Below are 16,542 nucleotides of genomic sequence, written 5' to 3'. Positions count from 1 at the left end.
AAAGAAAGAAAGAAAGAAAGAAAGAAAGAAAGAAAGAAAGAAAGAAAGAAAGAAAGAAAGAAAGAAAGAAAGAAAGAAAGAAAGAAAAAAGAAAGTGCCCTCTTGGAAACCTCCAAGATGTGCTTTTGTCTTGACTAAATGTCCAATAAGCCTGCTCCAACTTGTGCCCTTTTAATGAATCCTTTCTGCCTGTCACATACCAGATGTTCTTTTAGGATATCAGGAAATAGGAGCTGACATGGAGAACTTCTTGAAAGCAGTCCAGACCAAAGCAGGTGTCTTAGCTGTTATCTCCATGTCACCCCCACTTTCCTGCTTTTACCACCTTCCCTGGGTTTCTTTGTTCCTGCCCTGCAGTTCACCTTCAGGACTATTTCTTCCAGAACTTGCCCTTGCTTGAACAACTATATCATGGTTTCTGTTGTTCTTGACATCCTTGCAGATTTTTTGTTTTGACCTCTAATCAACACCTTGCAATGTTTGCAGGCTTTTAATATTTGGGATGTGGTTTTTTGCCTGACTGTTCCTCTGGAGTGATGACTACACCTCACTTCCACTAAATGATTTTTGGGACAAATATCTAAAATGTTTAATTTTTATCTGGTTTCCAGCCTCATATCATACCAGTGCTCAAACAAGAATACTTACAATATCAAACATTTGTTGGCCATATGATATGGTTTGGCTGTGTCCCCACCCAAATCTCATCTTGAATTGCAGCTCCCATAATTCCCACATGTTGTGGGAGGGACCCAGGGGGAGGTAATTGAATCATGGGGTAGTTTCCTCCATACTGTTCTTGTGGTAGTAAGTCTCGCGAGATCTGATAGTTTTATAAGGGGTTTCTCCTTTCACTTGATTCTCATTCTATCTTGTCTGCCATCATGTAAGACGTGCCTTTCACCTTCCACCATGATTGTGAGGCCTCCCAGCCACATGGAACTGTGACTCCAATAAACCTCTTTTTCTTTTTTTTCTTTTTTGAGACAGGGTCTTGCCCTGTCGCCAGGCTGGAGTGCAGTGGCATGATCTCAGCTCACTGCAACCTCCACCTCCCAGGTTCAAGTGATTCCCCTTCCTCAGCCTCCCAAATAGCTGGGACTACAGGTGCATGCCACCACACCAGGCTAATTTTATTGGATTTTAGTTGAGACAGGGTTTCACCATGTTGGCCAGGATGGTCTTGATTTCCTGAACTCATGATCTGCCCACCTTGGCCTCCCAAAGTGCTGAGATTACAGGCATGAACCACCTTGCCTGGCCAATAAACCTTTTTCTTTATGAATTACCCAGTCTCGGGTATGTCTTTATAAGCAGTGTGAAAACAGACTAATACACTGTGCACCCTATACCGTCAGAAGCACAAAATTCAACTGTCTGATCAATTCCATGAGGGGAACTTGGATACGTTTAACATATAGAGTTGGTTGGAATTAGGAATGTATTTCCAGAGGATTAACTATAGTAAAACCCCCCGATTTCATACAAGAAAGAAGAGGGGAGAGAGAGAGAGAGAGAGAGAGAGAGAGAGGAAGATAAGGAGATCTAGTGTGAATCTGGCCCAATTTCTCATAGAGCTGTTTGAGTAAAGTCAGGGATATGAAACACTAAAGACTAATTTAAGTTTAAGGGACAGGAAGAGAAGTATACACCAGAGAAGATGCCAAGCATGAGGTGTGAGAACAGGAACACGTTAGGCATAAGAGGGTAAGAGGATCTGTCAGGAAGAAGCCTGTGGAAACTTGGCTCACTTTTATTGGTAACTGGCTGGTAAAAGAGTCTCAAGGCCGTGGAATAAGAGGTGGCTGGAACTCTATCTCTTTGTGCATGTAACCTCACAATTGATGCAATCTAGTGACTTTTAAAGAGATGTTTCCCAATGGGCTACCTACACATTGAAATAGACCCTGAGATTGCACTGTGGCTCTCGTCAGTGAAATGATTTTTCCCTCCTGTGGAGGGGAAAAGGTCTTAAAAACTTCCCATGTGTTTGGTTGTCAGAATGCAGATAATCTTTCCAGACTGAGTATAATGGGATGGCTTCTCTTTCCATTTCTGTCCTCAGCCCTCTTAATAGCTGACTCTTACTTCCTTCAGCTATTGCTTTGTTAGAAATAAAACATGACCCTCTTCCCCAGGGTTTTCCCATTTACCTGTTCTATGATGGTTAACTTTAAGTGTCAACTTATCTAGGTTATCATGCCCAGCTTCAACAATAGCCTAGATGTTGCTGTGAAAGTATTTGAGGTATTTGGTAGATGTGATAAATGTTTGCAACCAGTTGACTTTGAGCAAAGAAGACAATCTGGAAAGGGCTCCTCCAATTAATTGAAGGCCTTAAGAACAAAAACTAAGGCTTCTAGAGAAGAAAGAATTCTACCTCAAGGCTATAACTGTCTGAATTTCCAGTCTGCCCTACAGATTTACTTATGAATTTGACAGTTCCCTAAGTCATCATGTGAGCGGATTCCTTAAAATAAATCTTAATCTCTCTCTCTTTCTGTCTCTCTCTCCCTCTCTCTCTCTCTATATATATATATATACACACACACACATTATATATATGTGCATATATATATGGAGTAGATCTAGTTTGAGCCTGTGAATTCTAGTGTGACTCTAGTGTGAACGTGTATATACATCCTATGGATCCTGTTTCTCTGCAAAACTCTGAATGATACATGTTCCCTGGGAACACCTATCTACTTGGAGAGGAGAAAACCTAGAGTGCCAGAGAGGGGTCTTTAAATACTTGAAGATCTGTCACGTGGAGAAAAGGCACAAGGTATTTTTTCTTTTGCCTCAGAGAGTAGTACCAGTGACTGAAAGTGACAGGACAGATTCTTCTAATAATTTTAGTTGGCTAACACATTGCCAGACTGCCTTCTCTCCATCCTTGGGAGCGTTGGAGCATCTGGAAAGATCAGGTGGTTGGTCCTGTAATGTAGCACACACACGCGAATGTGAGTTTAAGGGAAAGATTGGTATTAACATTCTGGCTCCATCACTCCGCTGCTGTGCAGCTGTGGGCAAGTTGTATCACTTTTCTTCCTCAGTTTTTTTACCTGTGAAACTCAAATAACAGTATTTACCCTGCAGGCATGAGGATGAGAGATAAATGGAAGTATTTGACACTGTCTGATATTGTTTGACTGTGTCCCCACCCAAATCTCACCTCGAATTGTAGCTCCCATAATTCCCATGTGTCGTGGGAAGGACCTGGTGGGATGTAATCAAATCATGAGGATGGGTTTTTCCCATGCTGTTCTCATCGTAGTGAATAAGTCTCATGAGATCTGGTGGTTTTATAAGAGGGAGTTTCCCTGCACAAATTCTCTCTTGCCTGCTGCCAAGTAAGACGTGCTTTTGCTCCTCCCTTGCCTTCTACCATGATTGTGAGGCCTCCCTAGCCACATGGAACTGTAAGTCCATTAAACCTCTTTCCTTTATAAATTACCCAGTCTCAGGAATGGGTATGTCTTTATTAGCAGCGTGAGAACAGACTAATACACTGTCCAACAGAGGTTGTTGTGATTGCAATTATTATTTTATTGCTTAGTAGTTTAGAAGACATGGGGGCCTCCACATTTTCTTACCGATGTAACTGTAACCTATAAATTTCTGAATATGTGCTGTGACTGGAGAAGGCATAGATTTAAAGGCTGAGAATGAAGTTCCCTTAAACATAAATGGACTTGATCTGTGGCACTAATTGCGCATGAGTGGGTTCCTTTGATGTCTGCATTACGTGTAGTGCATCATAAAAGAAATCCCTGTTTTATCATAAACATGGTTGAATGCTTGGCTTTTACTCCTAGAGATTTGGGCAGATGTCCTGGGTTTGGGGGAAAAGATCACAGACTAGAAAATTTTACAAGATTTCTTTTCAATTGCTGAGTGCCCAACAGATAATCTATCTTTTTATTTACTTATTTATTTATTCATGTTGAATTCACATGAAAGTAAATTCTGCAGCTTCTCAAATTAACTGGCCCTCTATGATGAAAACTGATCAACTCTCTATGAAATAATTAAATAAACCTTAAAGAATGGGCCTTGTGGTTTACATTTACTTTAGAGACTATCTTTCCATGTAGAGATGATTCTCTAAAATAATTTTAAAAGAAAAAAGGAGAATATATTTTTTGGTTACATAACAATCACTTCAGAAAACTTTTTTTTTCACTTTGGATTTCAATTGATTCAACTATTTCATTTGCTGTTATTTTCACTTGTTTGAATTCCAAAATTTTATTTTGTTTTATTATTTTTACATAAATGTATTCTCTGTTCAATTTAGTGGTAAGCAAATTATTTATATTTAAATGTGGTTTTCTATATTTCATTATCAGTTCAGTTCAGACCTGTACTTTTAAAAAGTCAAAACTTTGCAATCAAGTAGTGAGATAATCATTTACGTGTTTTTTATATTTATATTTTGTCATGTCTTCTGATATAATTTCCTTTGATTAAAGTCTGACAGATGTGCCATTTAGGAACCTTTAAGCACTATTTATTATTTGTTTAAAATTTGTGAGTATCTGCTATTAAAATGCATGTGTGCATTTAAAAGGTTCATTTCAGCTATTAACCCAAAAAGAGGGTTTCCAAAGTTTTAATGCAAGCCATGCCACCCTGGTCATGTAGAAATCACTGTAAAGAACAGAAACGTCAAAGCATTTATATTTTTGCCCAAGACTGATCCATTTATAGTTTCAACTACTAGGAGGACGTTATTCTTTCTGCCAAAAGGGATTTGAAATGTCTATTCCTTGTTTTCACATAAAAGGGAAAAAATGTAGAATCTGTCCAAGATACAGATCCAGCGATGAAGTTAAAAAGACACCTGAAAAACCATGTAGCTCTTTTTGCTAAGATGCAAAATTCTGCCAGTAATTTTCAGAGCACATTGAAGAAGAGAAAGTTTTCACAGGATCCAAGTGTAATGGGTTCACGAATGCTGATTGCATTATTAAGATACACTAATTGACAAATAAATAAATGACAAAAGACCATGCACGGACCAAGAATGAGTGTGCAATGAACCAAGGCTTACAATGAATCCATGCTGTGCACCTGAGCTCTCTTTGACACAAAACAAAACAAGGCAAAAGCCTCAGTGTTTAGAGACTGCAAGCTAAGCTTCAACTAACACCACATCCTTTCTGAGATATGTAATGCAGGTTCTGAAGCCGACGCGTAGTCTGGATGAGTCAACTGCTGGACACATGAGATCTTCCTGAACCAGAAAAAGCAAAAGTGTACTCTGAAGAAGAATTAGAGCTTTAACCCTATAGCTTAAGTTTTATTGTTACTTCCCATTGAGCATAAACTGGAATAAATATTTCTTGTGATTCATTGAATGTACATACTCAGAGAAAAGTACATAGGGTTCCTCCCATGAAGTATGTGTTTGGTAATTCTCAAAACATTCTTTTGCTGCCATTTTCTTATAGACCTGCATCAATATCCCCTCCACATTTTGCTCTTTGTTTAAATATGCACTGGATGAAAACTCTAACTCATGATTATAGTCTTGCAATCAAGATTCCATCAAGAAACAGAAGCCACCCTAGGGATTCCAAGCAGAAAAGACTTTAACAGAGGGCGTGAAGGGCTTACATAATTATTGGAAGGGCTGCAAGAATGACTGTTTGGGAAGCTTTGAGAATGAAGTAATTAACAAGAGCTCACCTGGAACCCACAGCAAATCTCAAAGAATTTGAGAAGCTCAAAGAATGCCGACATCACCAATGTCAGCTGCCCACAATTGCAAGCCAGGTAAATTCCAGGAGCTTTCTCAAGAGGCACTACAAACTTCATATTGGCTGTCTGTCCACGTGACTATGTGCACCTGCCATCAACACTACTACTACTACTACTACTACTACTAGTAGTAGTACTAAAAGTTCCTCTTTCTTTTTTGCCTTTTGTTAGCTTGTTTTAATTTTTTTTTTTTTATTTGCTTGCCCTATCTTTGGAGAATTCTAACTTGGAACCACATGGAGATGGAGATTCCAAGAAATGTATCTCCTGACTTCTCTCCTGCAGTGTAGGAAATACTCTAGAAGGGTTTGTGATGATGCAAAGTTATTTTTAAAAATCCAGCACAATGAGGAATCAAACGGAAAATACAGGGAAAGCAAGAGGCATTACCACAGTCTGGTTTGTAACATGGTGAAAGGTTGAATTCTTGGCCAGAATATCTTCATTCTCCGTTTCCTCCAGCCCTGTGAAAGAAGTTTACTTTCTCTTTTTCTAGGTCTTGGGCAGATGTGCTGGATTTGGGGGAAAGACCACAGATTAGAAAAATTTACAAGATTTCTTTCTAATTGCTCAGCACTCAACAGAGAATCCATCTTTTTATTTATTTATGTATTCATATTGAATTGATGTGAAGGTAAATTCTGCAGCTTCTTACATTCACTGGCCCTCTGTGATGGAAAATGGTCAACTCTCTACACAATGATTAAATAAATCTTAAAGAATGAGCCTTGCACTGTGGAGAAGACACAGAAAGAAGCGAAAATGATGCCAAATACCAAGAGACAAAAACCTGGCACAGACAACGCTCTGACTTCTCCTAATCTGTGCATATATTCTTCATATTTAACTTCAACATATGAAGAAAGCAGCAATATCAAGCTTCCTCTTAACATAATACAGCTCTACATTGTATAAAGAAAGATACACTTACTCTCTGCCCAAAAAGAAAAAGGTTCAAGTCCTATCAGATACTGTATCCATCTCTGGCTGATACTGGTTCTTCTACTCAATTCCAATCTCTCTTAAATATTCTTGCATTAGTCCATTTTCATGCTGCTGATAAAGACATACATGAGACTTGGCAATTTACAAAAGAAAGAGGTTTAATTGGACTCACAGTTCCACGTGGCTGGGGAGGCCTCAAAATCATAGTGGAAGGCAAGGAGGAGCAAGTCACGTCTCACATAAATGGCGGCAGGCAAAGAGAGAGGGGTTGTGCAGGGAGACTCCCATTTTTCAAACCATCAGATCTCGTGAGATTTATTCACAATCACAAGAACAGCATGAAAAAACCCCACGATTCAATTATCTCCCACCAGACCCCTCCCACAACAGGTGGGAATTATGGGAGTTACAAGATGAGTTTTAGGTGGGAAACACAGAACCAAACCATATCAATTCTTTTTTTTTTTTTTTTTTTTTTTGAGACGGAGTCTCACTCTGTCGCCCAGGCTGGAGTGCAGTGGCCGGATCTCAGCTCACTGCAAGCTCCGCCTCCCGGGTTTACGCCATTCTCCTGCCTCAGCCTCCCGAGTAGCTGGGACTACAGGCGCCCGCCACCTCGCCCGGCTAGTTTTTTTTTTGTATTTTTTAGTAGAGACGGGGTTTCACCGTGTTAGCCAGGATGGTCTCGATCTCCTGACCTTGTGATCCGCCCGTCTCGGCCTCCCAAAGTGCTGGGATTACAGGCTTGAGCCACCGCGCCCGGCCTCAATTCTTTAGCCTAAAACATAAACGCTTGGTTTAACCACCACCAATATTCCTTATGTATAATTGTAAGAGAAGAAGAGAAGAATCTTAAAAGGTAATTGATTATTGTAAGCAAATATTTACATAAAGCAAAGGAGAAGAGGCGCATATATTTTACAGTGCTCCATTTTGCTTGTTTGCTTGTAATTGTTTATGAGACTGCAAGTGTTGTTTAAAACTCCCTTTTTCCACTATACACGCCATGTTCCCTTTGTACTCAGCCTGCATCTCAGCTATGGTTTCTTTCTGGTTGGGTAACAAACTTTACATCATGAAATATCATATCCCTCATGAAACGTGGCCGTGCCTATATTTGCTACACTCTTCAATTAACTTAAACTATATAGAATGTAATTACTAGGAGCCTCTCCCCAAAGAAAAATATTCCCAGATTTTAAATCTGCACCTCTCGGAATTTATTCCCATCCATATTCCTTGAGATTCTACCAACACTATTTACAAATGATTGCTATTATTTTGATAACAATAGGTCAGACCTTGCACACATGTCTCTAGGAAAAGCTGAGGTTTCACCCAGAGACAATGAGAGGTGGCAGTGGTGGCTCTTGAGAGACTTCTTGAGGCTGGTTCTTTGCCAGATGACTCTCTCAGGTAACATCATTGCAGACTTTAAGCAAAGAGAGATGGGATTCCTCAGGGATGGGGGAGCTACTTCTGCCTTTAAGGTGTCTCAGTAGAATTGGGCAGATGATTGGAGGGGAAGACAAGCCACTCATATTCATTAGAATTGCTATCTGTCTGTCTATCTGTCTATCTATCTATCTGTCTGTCTATCTATCTATCTATCTATCTATCTATCTATCTATCTATCTATCTATCTATCTATCTATCTACCTGCCTATCTAAGAGCCCCAGTCTTCTCCGAGCAATGCTATCAAGGGAAGAGCAGCAAAAGTCAGGAAAGGCTTCCTATCTCTAAGGTACAGCTCTACCCTTCAAGGAAACAAGAAACCACCAGTGTCACTCAGGCCAGAAACCCGCAGGGAAGATCACAGCTGCCCGCAGCACCACCAACAGGTGTTGCAGTGCCAAACTGTACATCTGCCCAAACCCTTGATTCTGCCTGTCACTGGCAGAGGATTGGAAATGGCTTGAGCTTCCCTTCCTCCTTCCAAATCTTGTATGTGTGACTCTCAGAGAAGAATGTAAACCAGAATCCTGATGGCAAGGAAATGAGGGAAACAAGGCCCCAGGTCCTGTTCTACACCTGAAATCCCAACGGGGGCATATAAGGAGTTGGAAATGGGGCTGTGTGCTGCAGACACATGTCTGGTCCATCAGGGTTACGTATTCCACCTACTCATTGACGGATTGATGGTTCTCAGTACTTTCCATACCACTGCATAGCTTTCTTCAAGTTCCCTACCCATTGCTGTAACCTCAGCACCTACCCCGTGGTTTAACACACAGTAGGGACTCGGTAACATTGAACATTAGAAGGTTATTACTTGGGTTCATGACTATGAAAGCCAGACTCTCCACTCTACCCTTCTTTTTTTATTTTTTTTAATTTTTAATTTTTTGAGACAGAGTCTCACTCTGTCGCCCAAGCTGGAGAGCAGTGGCACCATCTCAGCTCACTACAACCTCCACTTCCTGGATTCAAGCAATTCTCCTGCCTCAGCCTCCAGAGTAGCTGGGATTACAGGTGCCAGCCACCATGTCCAGCTAATTTTTATATTTTTAGTAGAGACGGGGTTTCACCATTTTGGCCAGGCTGGTCTTGAACCTCACCTCAGGTGATCCACCTGCCTCGGCCTCGAAAAGTGCTGAGATTACAGGCGTGAGCCGCTGGCCTCTACTCTTCTCTTTACTAGAGCAAAGGAATATTTCCATTTCTGTTACCCACTAGGTCACGGAAGACAGAAACTGCTTTTAATATTCGTTTACTGCTTGAAGAATTAACTCAATCATATGCCCTGACCAATTCACATGGAATTAAACTCCTTGGTCTATCAAATGGTATTTACTTCACTAGGGGGAGGAGAAATCTTTATAAAGTAGGTCTACAGTGGAGCCAACCTTATCTGCTGCCATAATTTTCCCCCAGTTTTTAAAGGCCTCATTAAAGAGATCGAGGCCATGATTCCATGGGGATTTATAAACTCATCAGGGAGATGTCAGGGAATGAGATAATGAAGACAACACACTATTTGCTGAGTTATCACTGGAGCCACACTGTATTTGGCTGTGAGCATTGTATATCATGGCTTAATTAGAAATACCGGTTAACCCAGAGCCAGACTGACATTTTTATCTTGCGGCCACACTTCTAAATTATTCCTCAAATGGAATATGTCGTAGCAGCCAAGATATCCACCCCTGACATTACACGCATGGGCCCAATCAGCAATAGGCCTGGAAGAAAATCAGACCATAGCATTCTGAGACATTCTCTTATTTATTAAACTGGTGTGTTCATTCGTTTAACAAGCAAGCATAGTGCGAGATGCTCTGGAGAATATATTTGTAAGAGATCAGGTCCCAAAGTTCCAATGGGATAAACTCAAAGGAAAAATGGACAAGTTGCTTCATCTCTCTGCATCTCAGTTTCTGCTTCTGAAAATGAGGATGACACTAGTTTATACCCCAGAGTGTTGCTGGAAGCAATAAAAGATAAATGACACAAAGTCATGCTGTGAAGAATAAATTAGCTAGCTAGCTAGCTAGCTTAGATAGATAGATGATAGATAGGTAGATAGATAGATGGTAGATAGATAATAGATAGATAGATGATAAATAGATAGATAGTAGATAGATAATAGATAGATGATAGATAGATGTGTATAGATGGAGAGAGAAATAGGATAGGAATAGATAGATAGACAGATAACAGATAGATATGTATAGATGGAGAGAGAGAAACAGATGAATAGGAATAGATAGATAGATGATAGATAGATAGATAGATAGATAGATAGATAGATAGATAGATAGATAGATAATGGACAGATAATGGACAGATAGATAGATACATAGATACATAGACAGGTATAGAGGAAGAGATGGATAGATATGTATTGATGGAGAGAAAGAAATGGATGGATAGATATATGAATAGATAAATAGGGATAGATACATAGATAGAGATCAATAGATGGATACATACATAGATCATAGATAGATATGTATAGATGGAGAGAAATAGGTGGATAGAGAGAGAGAGAGAGAGAGAGATAGATAGATAGATAGATAGATAGATAGATAGATAGATAGATAGATAGATAGATAGATAGATAGAAATAGATGTATACAGAGGTAGATAAATAGATATAGATGGATACATAGGTAGACAGATAAGCAGACAGATATAGACAGATGTGATAAATACATATGTATGTATGGTTGTAGTTATAAATATGTATATATGTATTTATGTGTGTGTGTGTGTGTGTGTGTGTGTGTGTGTGTGTGATCTCTCCATGCATCCTAGGTTGTCAGAGACAAGAGGGAGCCCAGCAGAAAGAACCTGCTGAGGCAGACATAAAAACTATCTGAATTTTGAATGTGTTCCCCACATTTCATAGCACAGCATAAAACATCTGTCATTTGGAAGCATTTCATGCTTTTTGTTTGTTTTAGGTTAAATTTTTTTGTAGTTCTACGTATTTAGGGAGTGCTAGTGCAGGTTTCTTAGGGAATATATTGTGGAGTGGCGAAGTCTGGGCTTTCCATGTACCCATTGCCCAAATAGTGAACATTGTACCCAGTAGGTACTTTTCAGCCCTCAGCCCCTCCCAGCCTCCCACCTCTTGTAGTTTCCACTGTCTGTTATTCCCTCTGTATGTCCATGTGTACCCATTGTTTAACTCCTACTTACAAGTGAGACCTTGTGGTATTTGGCTTTCTGTTCCTGAGTCATTTCACCTAGGATTATGACCTCCAGTTCCATCCATGTTCCTACAAAATACATGACTTCATTTCATTCTTTTTAATGGCTGAGTAGTATTACATGGTGCATATATGGCACATTTTTTAAATCCAATCTTCCCTTGATGGGCACTTAGGTGGATTCCACATCTTTGCTATTGTGAGTAATGTTGTGATAAACATACAAGTGCAGGTATCTTTTTGATATCTTTATTTTCAGAGGCATTTTAAAGCATGAGTGAACTGTGGGAAGGCAGAGATCCATCCGTGAGAAGGGCGTCTCTGACAAAAGAAATGGCTTGGACAAAGGGGTGGCAGTGTAGAAATACATGCTGTGGACGAGGATAAAAATGCAACAAGCCCCGTTTGGTTTGAGCAAAAAATATGGAAGGAGAGAGAACTGGATGCAGTTAGGGCTTGAATCAGAAATCATTTTAACTTCCTAAAGGGAAGCAATGAAACTTGATTTCCATCATATCTGGGAAGTGAACAAAGCCCAGAAAGTTTAAGGTATCAGTTTGAAGAACTTGAGTGTCATAGTTATGCCACTGGGCCTCTGAGGACTGTGTTGAATAAATATTTAGAAATAGTGCTTTATGAGTATTGCTGTTAATTAAGCATTACGGAGTAATCGTGTAATTGCCTGATGGATTCTTCTACCCCACTGCACAGATAGAGTCAATTTACCGAGACAGCAGTATTGCAATAGAGAAAGAGTTTAATAAACACAGAGCCAGCTGAGCAGGAGATAGAAGTTTATTACTCACAGAAATCTCCCTGAAAGCTTGGAAGCTAAAGTTTTCATGGATAATTTGTCAGAGAGGGGCTAAGCAATGGGTGCTGGAGATTGGTTGGAGATAAAATCATAGGGGTGTGGAAAACAGTCCTCACGTGCTGAGTCAGCCTTTGGGTGGGGACCACAGGACTGGGTTGAGTCATGAGTCGTGGGTCCAAATGGAGTTAGTTGTCACAATCCAAAAGTCTGGAAAACATCTCAAAAGGCCCCACTTAGGTTCTACAATAGTGGTGTTATCTATATAAACCATTGAGGAAGTCACAAATCTTGTGACCTCTGGCTTCATGAATCCTGAGTGATTAGGGATTATAAGAAAGCAAGCTATGGTACAATGGTGGGTTATTATTTAACTATGCCTACATCTTAGCAGAATTCAGACCCCTCCTATAATCCCAATCTCATGGCCTTTCATGGGCCTTACAAAGGTGGTTTCAGTACCAGGACAAGGAGGGGGTCAGTTTTAGAAAGGGACACTCATCCTTGATTCAAAGTTAAACTACAAATTAAATTTCTCCCGTGGTTAGGTAGGTCTATGCCCAGGATTGAACAAAGGCATCTTGGAGGTTAGAAGCAAGATGGAATCGGTTAGGTCAGATTTCTTTCCCTGTCGTAATTTTTCTATGTCATATTTCTCTCACTGTCATATTTTTTTGCAAAGATGGTTCCAATCATAATGAAGACACCTGAGCTACGACATTTCCAAGTTTTATCAACGTCTCTATAGAAATAGATTAAACAAGTGCTGCAGAGAGTTGACCTTCAAACCCATAGGTGGAATGAACAGAAGCTTGTGCCTGGCCCACGAAACAAGCCCAAGAAAAAAGATGGCACATCCTGTGGGCTTCCATGACTGCTTCTAGCAGTCACAGTGGCAGCATTCCAGCAGGGTGTAGCTGAGGGTTGCAGGATAGAAAATTCCCAAGGCAATGGTTTCTCCCTATTGTGCAGTGGAAGCCTTCCCCTGCAAGAAAGAACCCAAAGCAAAGATCAGACGACAAGCAGCAAGGTCAGAGTCCACGGGAAGGTTTACAGGCACCTTCCCGCAGAAAGCCAAACATCAGGAACTGGAAAAGAAAACTTCCTAAAGAAATTCCTGCCAGAAAAGTCAAGAGCAGCCCCACCTGGCTGGAATTTCCAGAGACAAATGTTAAACCACAGCCTGCAAATGTAGTTGCCTGTTTCAGCCTGGTCTTATCCTCTAGGTGAGGCTAGACCTTGCCTGCCTGGTCTCATGCTTATTACTCTCCACAAAGTAGGTGGACAAGAAATACCCCTGGAATGATCTGGGAGGGGAAAACAGTGCCATGTTCATTTTCGATTTTCAGAGAGGAGTTCGCAAGGAAAGTACACTTGTCCAGGAATCAGGAGGTCTGAGTGCCATAGCCCAGTACACAGGTTACGGAACCAGGAAATTTGAGTTCCAATCCAAAACTCTGTCTCCGAACCAGATTAAGAGACTGGGTCCCAGGACAGGTCAACCTGTCATACTAAATCAGAAATGTGGTCTCTGCTCTGGACTTCTGCTTTGGTGGTTTGCCCTTGACATGGTAGGTGATATGCTGATCCTGACCTCATTGAATAAATAGTGAACAAATATTTAAAAGTGGTACAAGGCTGGGTATGGTGGCTCACACCTGTAATCCCAACACTTTGGGAGGCCGAGGCAGGAGAATTGCTTCAACCCAGTTCGAGACCAGCCAGGCAACATATCCAGGCCACCATCTCTACAAAATAAAAATTTTAAAAAATTAGCCAGGTGTGGTGGTGTGCACCTGTAGTCCCAGCTTCTCATAAGTCTGAGGTGGGAGGATAGCTTGAGCAGGGGAGGTCGAGGCTGCAGTGAGCTATGATTGTGCCACTATACTCCAGCCTGGGTGGCAGAGCAAGAGTCTATCTCAGAACAAAAAGAGAGAGAGAGAGAGAGAGAGAGAAACATTATAACATTATTTTATGAAGTGTTATAAAAAATAAAATTTACAAACTCATCCTGGGTGCTCTGTCTGCTCTGCTCTGCTTCTTTTTACTGTGTGATCTTAGGACAGTTGTTGAATGCCTCCAAGTCTCACTCTTCTCACCTGCAAGAATATAGTAGGGCCTGTAACCCCAGCACTTTGGGAGGCCGAGGCGGGTGGATCACTTGAGGTCAGGAGTTCAAGACCAGCCTGACCAATATGGTGAAACTCCATCTCTACTAAAAATAACAAAAATCAGCCAGGCGTGGTGGTGGGCACCTATTATCCCAGTTACTCGGGAGACTGAGGCAGGAGAATTGCTTGAAACCAGGAACTAGAGGTTGCAGTGAGCCAAGATCATGCAACTGCACACTCCAGTCTGGGTGACAGAGTGAGACTCCATCTCAAAAAAGAATGTAACAGGAAGTGCATTTTTTTTCCTAAGGCTGTTCGAGGAGTGAGTGGCAGGTGTTCTGTAAATGGTGATTATTCATCCCTAGCTCTGCCAGCAGGTGTTTGCTCTTACATAACTCACTTTTCCTTTCTGAAGGTCCGTGTTCTCATGTGCAAAATCGGGGATTCAGACCAGATCACCCCTAAGAAACCACAGTGAGCTTTCTGCTTTCCATTGTGCTGTGTTTCCAAAGCAGCACCTGGTGGGAAAGTAAGCAGTGCCCCACCTGGCAGCAGGAAGAGAGCTAGTGCCTCGAGGTTACTATGTTAGTCCATTTTGCATGGCTATAAAGGAATACCCGAGACTGGGTAATTTAGAGAGAAAAGAGGTTTATTTGGCTCGTAATTCTGTAGGCTGTACAAGAAGCATGGTGCCAGTGTCTGCTTCTGGTGAGAACCTCAGGAAGCTTCCAATCATGGCAGAAGGTGAATGGAGAGCCAGTGTATCACATGGAGACAGAGGAAGCAAGAGAGAGGAGGAGGTGCCAGGATCCTTTAAACAACCAACTCTTGAGTGAACTAACAGAGCAAAAACTCACTCATTACCTTGGGGCAGGCACCAAGCCCTTCATGAAAGATCCACCCCCATCACCCACACACCTCTAACGGTGGGGATCATATTTTGACATGAGATTTGGAGGGGACAAACTTTCCAATTATATCAGATACTTAGAGTTCTTTCAGATAAAAGCTGAGACTCTAACCTCCTTGATAGCCAAGATACGCAAAACTGATTCTCATAACTTTCAAAAGTGAATTAACTAAAAATGCAGGCAAGGCATTTTTCTTAGGTGCTTTGTTTGAAGAGAAATCCTTAGAGGGCTTACATCTCCTTGGAGCATAATGTCAATTATTATTAGTAACTTAGATTGTATTCTTGATAATATGAAGGAAGTGTTCTCTTATTCTTATGTGTCTTTATAAGACTTTAAAATAATAATGGATTGAATTGAGAAAACACCCTTTAACATCTACTCATTTATTGATTTATAGACTCATTTTTCAGGGATGGTAATATAAGTTACAGTAATATATTAACGTTTTTCTTAATATTGATCACTTCTATACTTAAAATAAACCCTTTGTGCTTTTATCTTATAATTTTAATGTACATTTTACTTATTGACATTGTTGTTAATCACATAGTTTTGTATTCACAAGTGAGATTATTCTAAAATACTTTTGGTTATCTTGGTCAGGTATTGGGAACAGGAACATTTACCTTATAGGATAATTTTTTTTTAATGGAGTTTTGATCTTGTTGCCCAGGCTGGAGCGCAATGGCATGATCTCAGCTCACTGCAACCTCCACCTCCTGGGTTCAAGTGATTCTCCTGCCTCAGCCTCCCGAGTAGCTGGGATTACAGGCACCTGCCACCACACCCAGGTAATTTTTGCATTTTTAATAGAGATGGGGTTTCCCTATGTTGGCCAGGCTGGTCTTGAACTCCTGACCTCAGGTGATCTGCCTGTCTCAGCCTCCCACAGTGTATGCGCCACCGTGCCCGGCCCAAAGGTTAAATTTTATAGCTTTCTGTCTTTTTGTAAAGACAGGGAGCAGAAAACACCTACATTAAATATTTCTCAATTGTTTCATCCCTTAGTATAATTTCAAATTCTTATTTGATCTAAGATCAATTTGCCATTATCAATTTATGTTATGTAAAAATAATATATCTCATTAAGATGTTTCATTATTAATAGAACGTAATTATGTACACCTCATAATTGCATTTATAATCACGCATAAGTGCATTATTATTTTCTATTATTACACCTCCTTTTTTCTAATTTCAAGTATTTATAGTTTCTCTCATTTTTTGAAACTTGCTAGTGTTTTTTTTTTTGTTTTTTTTTTTTGAGATGGAGTCTCACTCTTTTGCCCAGGTTCATAGAGACAATTCATCGTTGATTCAAATGTCATGTGGCACATGA

This window comes from Colobus angolensis, unplaced genomic scaffold (genome assembly GCF_000951035.1).
Source record: "Colobus angolensis palliatus isolate OR3802 unplaced genomic scaffold, Cang.pa_1.0 Scaffold122, whole genome shotgun sequence".
Taxonomy (NCBI): Eukaryota; Metazoa; Chordata; class Mammalia; order Primates; family Cercopithecidae; genus Colobus; species Colobus angolensis.
This window is presented reverse-complemented; position numbering follows the sequence as displayed.